This window comes from Rhinoraja longicauda, chromosome 10 (assembly GCF_053455715.1).
Source record: "Rhinoraja longicauda isolate Sanriku21f chromosome 10, sRhiLon1.1, whole genome shotgun sequence".
In the NCBI taxonomy this organism is placed as follows: Eukaryota; Metazoa; Chordata; class Chondrichthyes; order Rajiformes; family Arhynchobatidae; genus Rhinoraja; species Rhinoraja longicauda.
Genome location: NC_135962.1, coordinates 50,431,478 through 50,442,083, shown reverse-complemented (window position 1 = coordinate 50,442,083; position 10,606 = coordinate 50,431,478).

Sequence of the window (10,606 nt, the reverse complement as noted above, 5' to 3'; positions counted from 1 at the left end):
TCTCTTCCCCCCTCTCTTCCCCCCTCTCTTCCCTCCCTCTCTCCCCCCCTCTCTCCCCCCCCCTCTCTTCCCCCCTCTCTTCCCCCCTCTCTTCCCCCCCTCTTCCCCCTCTCTTCCCCCCTCTCTTCCCCCCTCTCTCCCCCCTCTCTTCCCCCCCTCTCTTCCCCCCCTCTCTTCCCCCCCTCTCTTTTCCCCCCTCTCACTCCCCCCTCTCTCTCCCCCCCCTCTCTCTCCCCTCCTGATTTATGCCATGTTGCATGCAATATATTTTGCTCTAATTTCTGGAATGTTACATTTTCTATTTTTGGTCTCTTTGCTTTAATTTACAGATGACTGAGACGTATAGCAGCTGAAGCAAATAAAATTGAGGGGGCCTTGAAAACGCAGCAAAGTACCAGCAATTTTAAAATCACCGAAGCAAATATCAGATCAATTTGGCCAACAGTTGAAATGAGAGGCCAGCTTTAATCGCTGAAATAGGTAAATTGCCATCCAAAACACTTAGCCAAATAAATCTTTGATGATCAGCAGCAGGTGTCTTTTTTTTTTCCCTTCTTCGTTGGCTAAGGGGAGTTGATAGAAAACTGTTGAATGTTTATGGTGAGCCAGAGAAGATTGAACCTGATCAGTCATGGATCCAATATCAGAAGCTGACTCGGTCCTGGAGCATTCCTCGTTGAAGGCAAATCTTTGGGGAAATCCCCAGTGTGCTGGCAGTTCTTTTGGGGGCTTGGTCGCAGTGATCGGCAGTTGTACCTTCCCCGACTAACTGTTTGCTTGCGATGCTGCTGGTGGATTTTACTTGCCAGCCTGGTGTTAAGGCAGGTTGACAAGTGTGGGAGAAGGCAGGAGAATGGGGTTAGGAGGGAGAGATCGATCAGGCTGGATTGAATGGCGGAGTAGTGTGATCCATGATTGTGGATGATCAGCCATGATCACAATGAATGGCGGTGCAGGCTCGAAGAGCCAAATGGCCTACTCCTGCACCTATTTTCGATGTTTCTATGTTTAGACTTGATGGGCCGAATGGTGTAATTCTGCTCCAATCATTTATGATCTTATGGTAGACACAAAATGCTGGAATAACTCAGCGGGTCAGGCAGCATCTCAGGAGAGAAGGAATGGGTGACGGTTCAGACCGAAGAAGGGTCTCGACCCGAAACATCACCCATTCCTTCTCTCCTGAGATGCTGCCTGACCCGCTGAGTTACACCAGCATTTTGTGTCTACCTTCGATTTAAACCAGCATCTGCAGTTTTTTTTCTACTCGTCTTGTGATCTTTACACACTGTATCTCTAAGCATTAAAAACTAGACAGGACGGTGGATAAATTGATACTTTAACAAATCATGGAGTTGACGTGAACAAGATCACTGGTTACAATTTGGTAAATAAGTTTTGAGAATTTGCTTGCATGCTGAGATTGAGTAGTAAAGACCGACGCCAGTCTTTTGTTCACTTGCACTCAACATCTATTAGGCCCTTGGTCTGCCTGGACCTACCTGATCTCCAGGTTGATAAACACTTTCATTCGCCTTCCCATTCCCACACTGACCTTTCTGCCCGAGGCCTCCTCCATTGTCACAGTGAGGCTAAAGGCAAAATGGAGGAACAGCATCGCATATTTTGTTTGGGCTGCTTACAACCCAGTGGTATTAATATTGATTTCTCTAACCTCCAGTAACCCCGACATTCCCTCTCTCTCCATCCCTCCCCCACCCAAGTCACACCAGCTTCTCGTTCACACCTAGCAAACAGCTAACAATGGCCTGTTTCCTTTTCTCTAGATCGCTATCTATCTATATCTCTTGTTTCCCTTTCCCCCGACTCTCGACTGAAGAAGGGACTCGATCCGAAACGTCTTTCCGCTGACTTGTTAGCAAGCAACAAAAACCTTTCAGTGTACCTTGCGCAGCGGTAGAGTTGCTGCTTTACAGCGAATGCAGCGCCGGAGACTCAGGTTCGATCCTGACTACGGGTGCTGGCTGCACTGTAAGGAGTTTGTACGTTCTCCCCGTGACCTGCGTGGGTTTTCTCCGAGATCTTCGGTTTCCTCCCACACTCCAAAGACGTACAGGTATGTAGGTTAATTGGCTGGGTAAATGTAAAAATTGTCCCTAGTGGGTGTAGGATAGTGTTAGTGTGCGGGGATCGCTGGGCGGCACGGACTTGGAGGGCCGAAAAGGCCTGTTTCCGGCTGTATATATATGATATGATATGATATATATGATAACAAACGAAACTAAATACTAAAGATTCTTCACAAAGCCATGCCTAGCTTAAAACGGTATTCGGGATCAAATGACTGTGCTGAATTTGGGGCATTGTGTAGTCTTTATAACATTCCTTTTTACTCGCTTTTGAATGCTGAATATTTCAAGCCTTTTCCACAATTTCCTTTTGTATTTTCAAACAAAAATTGGCAACGTTTATTACATGGATAAAAGATTGGAGGCATATTTCTTGAAGAAGGGTCTCGACCTGAAACCTCACACATTCCTTCTCTCCAGAGATGCTGTTTGGCCCGCTGAGTTGCTCCAACTTTTTGTGTCTATCAGCATTTGCAATTCCTGTGTGTATATGCGTATATATATATATATATATATATATATATATATATATATATATATATATATGCGTATATACGCATATATATATATATATATATATATGCATATATACGCATATATATTTTATATATATATATCACAAGCACACATATGTACACACAATAAACAAACAATAATAGTGCAATAATAACAATAATAGTCTATGTAGTTCAGAGCTTATTTGAGGTTGTAGTGTTTAATCGCCCAATGGCTGTAGATGAAGGGTGTGGTTTCTGGTCTCAGCCAAGGCCAAACCATGGACCAGACAACAGCCTGGTCATTGTCCACAGCCAAACGTTGCTTCACAACATTTTAGGTAGAATACCCTGCATTCTGAAACATCACCCCTTTCTTCCCAGCTGTTATCAGACATCTGAACCCTCCTATCGCAACTAGAGAACAATCCTACACCACCTTTGGACACCCTCAGACTATCTTTGATCGGACTTTAATGGCTTTACCTTGCACTAAACGTTATTCCCATTATCATGCGTCTGCACACTCTGAATGGCTCCATTGTGATCATGTATTGTCTTTCCGCTGACTGGTTAGCACGCAAAAAAAAAGATTTTCACCGTACCGGTACAGCTGACAATAAACTGAACTAAACCAGGGTTTTTGTTTCTCATTTCAGATTTCCGGCGCCAGCAACTTTTTAGATTGTAATCTTCCGCAATCAGTGAAAATACGCAGGTTGTTTTAAGGAAAACCTTTCCAGAAAGTCTGTCGTTGTTAAAGTTTTCCGTTCTGCTGTTCAGTATTGATGTCAAAATCTCGCATGTCAACAGTATCAAAAATCAGAGGGGGATTTTATTTTCTCCCCCGGTCCCCTTGTGAGGCTTTATAAAAGGATTGGACCATCCCTCAGCAAATAGTATTCAAACGATAAAGGCTCAGTTTAAATAAATAACTGCAGATGCTGGTCTCGACCCGAAACGTCGCCCATTCCTTCTCTCCAGAGATGCTGCCTGACCTGCCGAGTTACTCCAGCATTTTGTGAATAAAGGCTCAGTTTAAAAATCAGTTGGCTCGGTTTTCTCAGGAATTTTGGCAGCTGAGGGGAGACCTCATTGAAATATATAAAATGATGTGTGACATAGACTGGGAAGGCAGTCCTCAGGATAGAAATACTGTAGACTAGAGGCCACAGCTTTAAGGTGAGAGGAGCAAAGTTTAAAGAGATGTGGTAGGCAAAGAGTGGTGGATGCCTGGAACGAGTTATCAAGGAATGTTGGATAGACACATGGATATGGAAGGATCATGCAGCCAGAAAAGCTAAGTGTAACCTGGCATCATCATGTTCAGTATGGACGTTGTGGACTGAGTTGCTGCCTTACAGCACCAGAGACCCAGGCTAGATCCTGATCGCGGGTGCTGTCTGTATGGAGTTTGTGCATTCTCCCCGTGACCTGCGTGGATTTCCTCTGGGTGCGCCGGTTTCCTCCCACACTCCAAAGGCAGTGTGCAGGTTTGTAGGTTAATTGCTTTGATAAAATTGTAAACTGTCCCCAGTCTGTGTTAGGGTAGTGTTAGTGTGCGGAGATCGCTGGTCGGCACGGTGTCGGTGGGCCGAAGGGCCTGTTTTCCTCGCTGTATCTCAGAACTAAACTAAACTAAACTAAGTTGTCTCCAGTGGGTGGAAGCAAACATCTGGCGGGAGGGAGAGAATGGGAATGTGGGCAGAATGGTTTACAGGGGGAATGGGCTTGTTATGTCAGCTAGCATAGACTAGATGGTCTGAAGTGGCCTTGGCTATTAGGAAATATATTTCATAAGGAAACATGAAAAAAATACTTGTGTGAGAATTACCATATTTGGCTTGATATGACGTGATAAGAAATGGGTAATCATTTAACTCGTTGGCATTAATGATCTTGTTCGTCTGGAGTTCCTCTCAACCAATGATGCACAAATGGCTTCCCTACATCATCACCAACAAATGGCTTCCCTACATCATCACCATCCCTCGCTTCTCACCGTTCACACGTACCTGGTGCTCTTTATTTGGATTGAATCCATTATTCTACTTCAGCAGTGCACATGGGTTCAGGTGTAACTTCATACCCTTGCTGCATTCACATTGTCCCTGTGTCTCACTCAACAAACGACCGCAAGAGGAAACCTGCCCACGTTCTGGAGCAGCCAGAGCAGCGAGTTCTCCATTTGGGCAACGCATCAGCGTAGCAGTATCAGGCAGTCGGGTAACGTACAGCAGGTATCAGCAGCAAATCTACACCGATCAGCCAAAACATTATGACCACTGACAGGGGAAGTGAATTACATTGATTGTCTCGTTACAATGGCACCTGTCAAGGGGCGGGATATATTAGGCAGCAAGTGAACAGTCAGTTCTTGAAGTTGATGTGTTGGATGCAGGAGAAATGGGCAGGAGTAAAGACCTGAGCGACTTTGTCAAGGGCCAAATTGTTATGGCCAGACGACCGGGTCAGAGCATCTCTGAAACGGCAAGGCTTGTGGGGTGCTCCCGGTCAGCAGTGGTGAGTACCGACCGACAGTTGTCCGAGGAGGGACAAACAACAAACCGGCGACAGGGTGTTGGGCGCCCAAGGCTCATCGATGCGCGAGGGCAACGAAGGCTATCCTGTCTGGTCCGAAACGACAGAAGGTCTACTGTGGCACAAGTCACTGAAAATTTTAATTTTAATTTGGTGGTCACGGGAGGAATGTGTCACAACACACAGTGCATCGCGCCCTGCTGCGTATGGGGCTGCACACGGAGGAGGACCAACAGCATATTAGGCAGGTGGTCATAATGTTTTGGCGGATCGGTGTATGAGTGCCAGCCATCTAATCTGGCGGATCACCTGTAAGTTTGTTTGCGTGTGTACACGTGCTTGATTCTGTATGACCATGTGTGTGCATGTGTGGGTTTATGTATGCACATGAGTGTGCATGTGTGTGCATGTGTGGGTTTATGTACGCACATGAGTGTGCACGTGTGCGCATTTGTGTTCTTGCAGCAGGTAGATATTGCTGGCTGGGAATGAGCCAATGGAATGTCCGAGGCATTGGTGACCCTGCCAACTGTCCCGACATTGCGCTTCAACTGCAGATGGGTGAGCTCTTAAACGATCTATTTGATGACACTGCAGGCTCTTTTGTCCAATATTACTATGGCCTCCCTCACAGTCTGTGCATGTAGATTAAGCAGGCAGACTGATATTACTGTGTAATGCGATTTTTTTTTAATGACTATCTGGCTTCTATAATAAAACAGTTTGCATTAAATAATCTTTCAGCACAAGTGTTGCCATGTAATTAAGATGAAGTTTTTGGTGCAATCTGTTCGAAGTTTTTGGAAATGTAACTTTTTTCTTTCCCCAAGGCTCAAATACACAGTGTCAGAATGCTGTGGATTCAAATTCCATGTCGGAGACCTGAGTGCAAAATGTATTTGGACATGTCAGTGGAGTACTGGGAGTGGAGTACTGCTTTAGTAATGAACTAGACAAAGTGGACCCGTCTGGCCCAGACCTCTCCTGCATTGGTGCAGCACCCTGTCCTCCCCCCCCTCCCCTCTCTCCTCAACCCCCCCTCCCCTCTTCCTTCGCCCCCACTCCCCCGTTCCCCCTCCCCTCCCCTCCCCTCCTCCCCTCCCCTCCCCTCCCCCTTCCCCTCCCCGCACCCCTCCCCTTTGCTCCTTCCCCTCCTCCTCACTTCCCCTCCCCCCACTCCATCCCCCTCAACCCCCCCCTTATCCTCCCCCCTCCCTCCACCACCCTCCCTCCCTAGGAGATAGATTTAAACTTTAAAATGTGAATAACTTTAAAAATATAACACCAATTTCAATGAAACTACCATTTTTACCATTAAAGTGACGACGGTGAGTAATGTGGGCCTAAAATTGTCGAGCGACACCGTGTACCGTTTTGGCTGAAGTTCAGTCACAAACAAGATAACAAACGAGAGTTTTAGTATATAGATGGTAGCCAGGAAAGACAGCCCTGATTGCAAGTGCCAAATGGACTACAGGGGTAACATCAGCAGAGATGATGTGATCTCCCCTGCAGTTTCCTCCACTGGTGTCAATGGGAGGAATTTCAGAGCCAGTGTATTAAGTGCAAAGATTCCTTTCAGGAACAGCAGAGTTCTGGGATAAGAGGCCGGCACGGTGGCGCAGCGGTAGAGTTACCACCGCCTTACAGCGCCAGAGACCCGGGTTCGATCCTGACTGCAGGTGCTGCCTGTACGGAGTTGGTACGTTCTCCCCCGTGACCACGTGGGTTTTCTCAGGGTGCTCTGGGTTCCTCCCACACTCCAAAGACGTGCAGGTTTGTAGGTTGATTGGCTTCGGCAAAGATTGTAAATTGTCCCTGGTGTGCAGGATAGTGCCAGTGTGCGGGGATTGCTGGTTGGCGCGGACTGGGTGGACCCAAGGGCCTGTTTCTGCACTGTTTCTGTAAACCAAACTGAATGGGTAAATTCAGGGACATGTCTAAAATAGGAGTCTGCTAACTCTGGTGACGGAAAGGGTTCCACCAGTACAACTTCCCCAGTCTAACAGCCAACATGATCAAGCAGGCTTTATGAATGGCCCTTACCGTAAGCTAGGGTACTGTCCGATTCACCTCTACCCCATTGCGGACATTGGACTCTGGAACTGGTGCGATACAATGCCGAGTACTAAATTCTGCAGCCCGCATCTTTCCCTTTGCTCTACCTATTGCAATAGAAGATGAACTCGAGTGTGATTGGATTGTATTTATGTGGAGTGCTATCTGATTTGATTGGGTAGCATGCAAAACATAGCTTTTCACTGTACCCTGGTGCACATGGCAATAATAAACCGAAGCCGTTGCACCTAGCTGCTTATTATCGCACCTACCCCTGCGGAAGCTTACTGCACTCTGCCAAATCAATGACTACATTTCAAAAGCTCTTGTTGGGTGCAAGGAGTTCTTGGTCCTTCTGAGGTTGTAAAAATGCCACAACACAAATGGACGCCTTTCACGTATGTGAATAAAGTTGGGGGAAACCTGTTTGGAGAGAAAGGATAAGAAAACAAGGACAAGCGTAGAGAAGGCTCAATAGACATTAGACAATAGGTGCAGGAGGAGGCCATTCGGCCCTTCGAGCCGGCACCGCCATTCAATGTGATCATGGCTGATCATTCTCAATCAGTACCCCGTTCCTGCCTTCTCCCCATACCCCCTGACTCCGCTATCCTTAAGAGCTCTATCCAGCTCTCTCTTGAATGCATTCAGAGAATTGGCCTCCACTGCCTTCTGAGGCAAAGAATGAAGAGAAAAGACATTCTGGCCTTCCATCACAGTGAGGAGGGGACTGGAGGAGACTCATTGCGATGAATGTTTCTTTTTTGTTGTTGTGTGCTTTGGGTTGTTGGGGTTGTGTAATTTGCTTATTTTATTGCTCTTATTGTTGGACTGTGGGTGACGAAATCTCGTCCAAAAAACTTGTTTTTTTGGATGACAAATAAAGATATCCTGAATCCTGAATATCCTGAATCCTGAATGCTGGAATTAAGCGAAAAAAACGAGAGAGGAGGAATCCCGTCCCACTTGACTCAGACGGGTGCATTCCTGAACAGTGCGGTCGGTGTAAAGGTATCTCGAGGTTTCTCGACCCCCCATTCTGCGGTGTTCAGCTCGTTCAACAATATCATGGGGGGAGAAAAAAAGACTAGACCGTCTCTCAAAGTGTTTTATCGTCGCGCTGGGTTTGCCCTGGCAAAGCTTATCAGACAGACTCACTGTAACGAGGATAACCCTCGTGGGAAAAAAGGGGGTCAAGACCCGAAACATCTCCTGTTCCTTTACTTGCAAAGGGGCAAGAACTTCAAACGCGCACTGGATTTCTAACGTGTGATACCAGTGGAGAAATAGTGTTGCAATGTTCACACGCATATCTATCGTGGCCCTCAATCACTGAACATTGAAATGCAGTGCCGTCCTTTTATTTTTCTCTATCGAAGTTTGATCTTTCTCGCAAATCCCAGCATAGAGCCACACAGCACGGAAACAGGCCCTTCGGCCCAACACGACCGAGATGTCCCATCTTCAGACCCGAAGCACGAAGCCTATTCCTTCCCTCCAGAGATGCTGCCTGTCCCGTTGAGTTACTCCAGCTTTTTTGTGTCCATCTTCGGTTTAAACCACAATCTGTAGTTCCCCCCTTAGCAAGATGCCCCCCACGGCTAGCCATTTACCGGCGCTTGGCCCATATCCCACTTGAACCTTTCCTATCCCTGTACCTGTCCAACTATCTGTTGAATGTTGTTTGTAGGAAGGAACTGCAGATGCTGGTTTACATCGAAGATAAGACACAAAATGCTGGAGTAACTCAGCGGGTCAGGCAGCATCTCTGGAGGGAAGGAATGGGTGACCTTTCGGCCCGAGACCCTTCTTCTGACTCATAATAGTATAAGAAGATAACTGCAGATGCTGGTACAAATCGGAGGTTTTTATTCACAAAATGCTGGGGTAACTCAGCGGGTCAGGCAGCATCTCAGGAGAGAATGAATGGGCGACGTTTCGGTTCGAGACCAGACTGAGTCAGAAGGAGGGTCTCGACCCGAAACGTCGCCCAGTCCTTCTCTCCTGAGATGCTGCCTGACCTGCTGAGTTACTCCAGCATTTTGTGAATAAATAAATACCTTCGATTTGTACCAGCATCTGCAGTTATTGTTTTGCACAGCGTTGAAATGTTGTGATCGTATATGCCTGAGTAACTTCCCCTGGCTATTTCACTGTTATTATTTTGTACTGCTGATTATTTTAAATATGGAGGAAACGAGGAAGGGCAACGCAGTATCGAACAACCTCGCCCTTATCGAGACTGCGGTCTCTGTCTTCAACACAGGTTCCTTGCAATGTTACTAAATTCTACCATTGTGCCCCGCTAAGATGGTTGTGCAGTCAGTCCAATCGGTAGCCCGAAAGTTTCGATTGCATTGAGCGATTGATTTTTTTCCTAAATGTTTCCAGTATAAAACTTGGCGAGATAAAATTGTAGAAAGCTGAGAAATAGATTCCGGGCATCATTTTCTGTGTATGAATACAGAACTGTTGTCTAATAGAGCGTGGGGGTTTGCTCTAAGGAATAAAATTCACCGTGTGAAGCAATCCCTAATTTGCCACATTCAATCAATTGTTTTAACATCTATTTTGCCGCACGTTTAAACGTGCAAACCGTGTGTATTTGTAACGGAGGCGGTGTTTATTCTGGGTTAACACGACCAAGGAATTTATGTTGACGATCAATTGCATTTCTGGTGCAATTCCCATTCTTTCTCAGCCGGGTACAGAACAGCTTTGGATCAAATGAATCGGTCCTTCCACTGAAATGTCAACCCGTGAAAGTCCTGAAACGCCACTTTAAACGTCGGGGTTAACACGACTAAAATGTGTTAACGTGAGTCGACCCGCCAAAACCCTGAGCTTTCTAGCCACAACAACAAAAAAAACAAAATTGCTGGAGTAACTCAAGCGATTCAGGCAGCATCTCTGGAGAAAATGAACAGGTGACGTTTCGGGTCGAGAGACCCTTCTTCAGACTGAGAGTCGGGGGAGGGAGGGACACGATAGAGAGATAGAGAGAGAGAGACGGCGATGTGGAGAGATGTAGAACAAATGAATGAAAGATATGGAACAACAACAACAACAACAAACAAACAAAAGTCACGATGGAAGTAAAGGAAAGGGGGGCAGTTCTTTAAGAAGGGTCTCGACCCGAAACGTCACCCATTCCTTCTCTCCTGAGATGCTGCCTGACCTGCTGAGTTACTCCAGCATTTTGTGAATAAATCGATTTGTACCAGCATCTGCAGTTATTTTCTTATATCCTTCCTCCTACACCCGTCTTTTGGGGGTTTTTTTGGGGGGGGGGGTGGGGGGTGGGGGGAGATTGTAAAGACTGCCTGGCAATTTCCATAGTGAGCTGGCCTGGGAAGGTGGTGAGTTGGTGGTGGGGAGGAAGACCGTGTACACTGGGCTCAATTCTTCGCCCGTGTTGTTGTT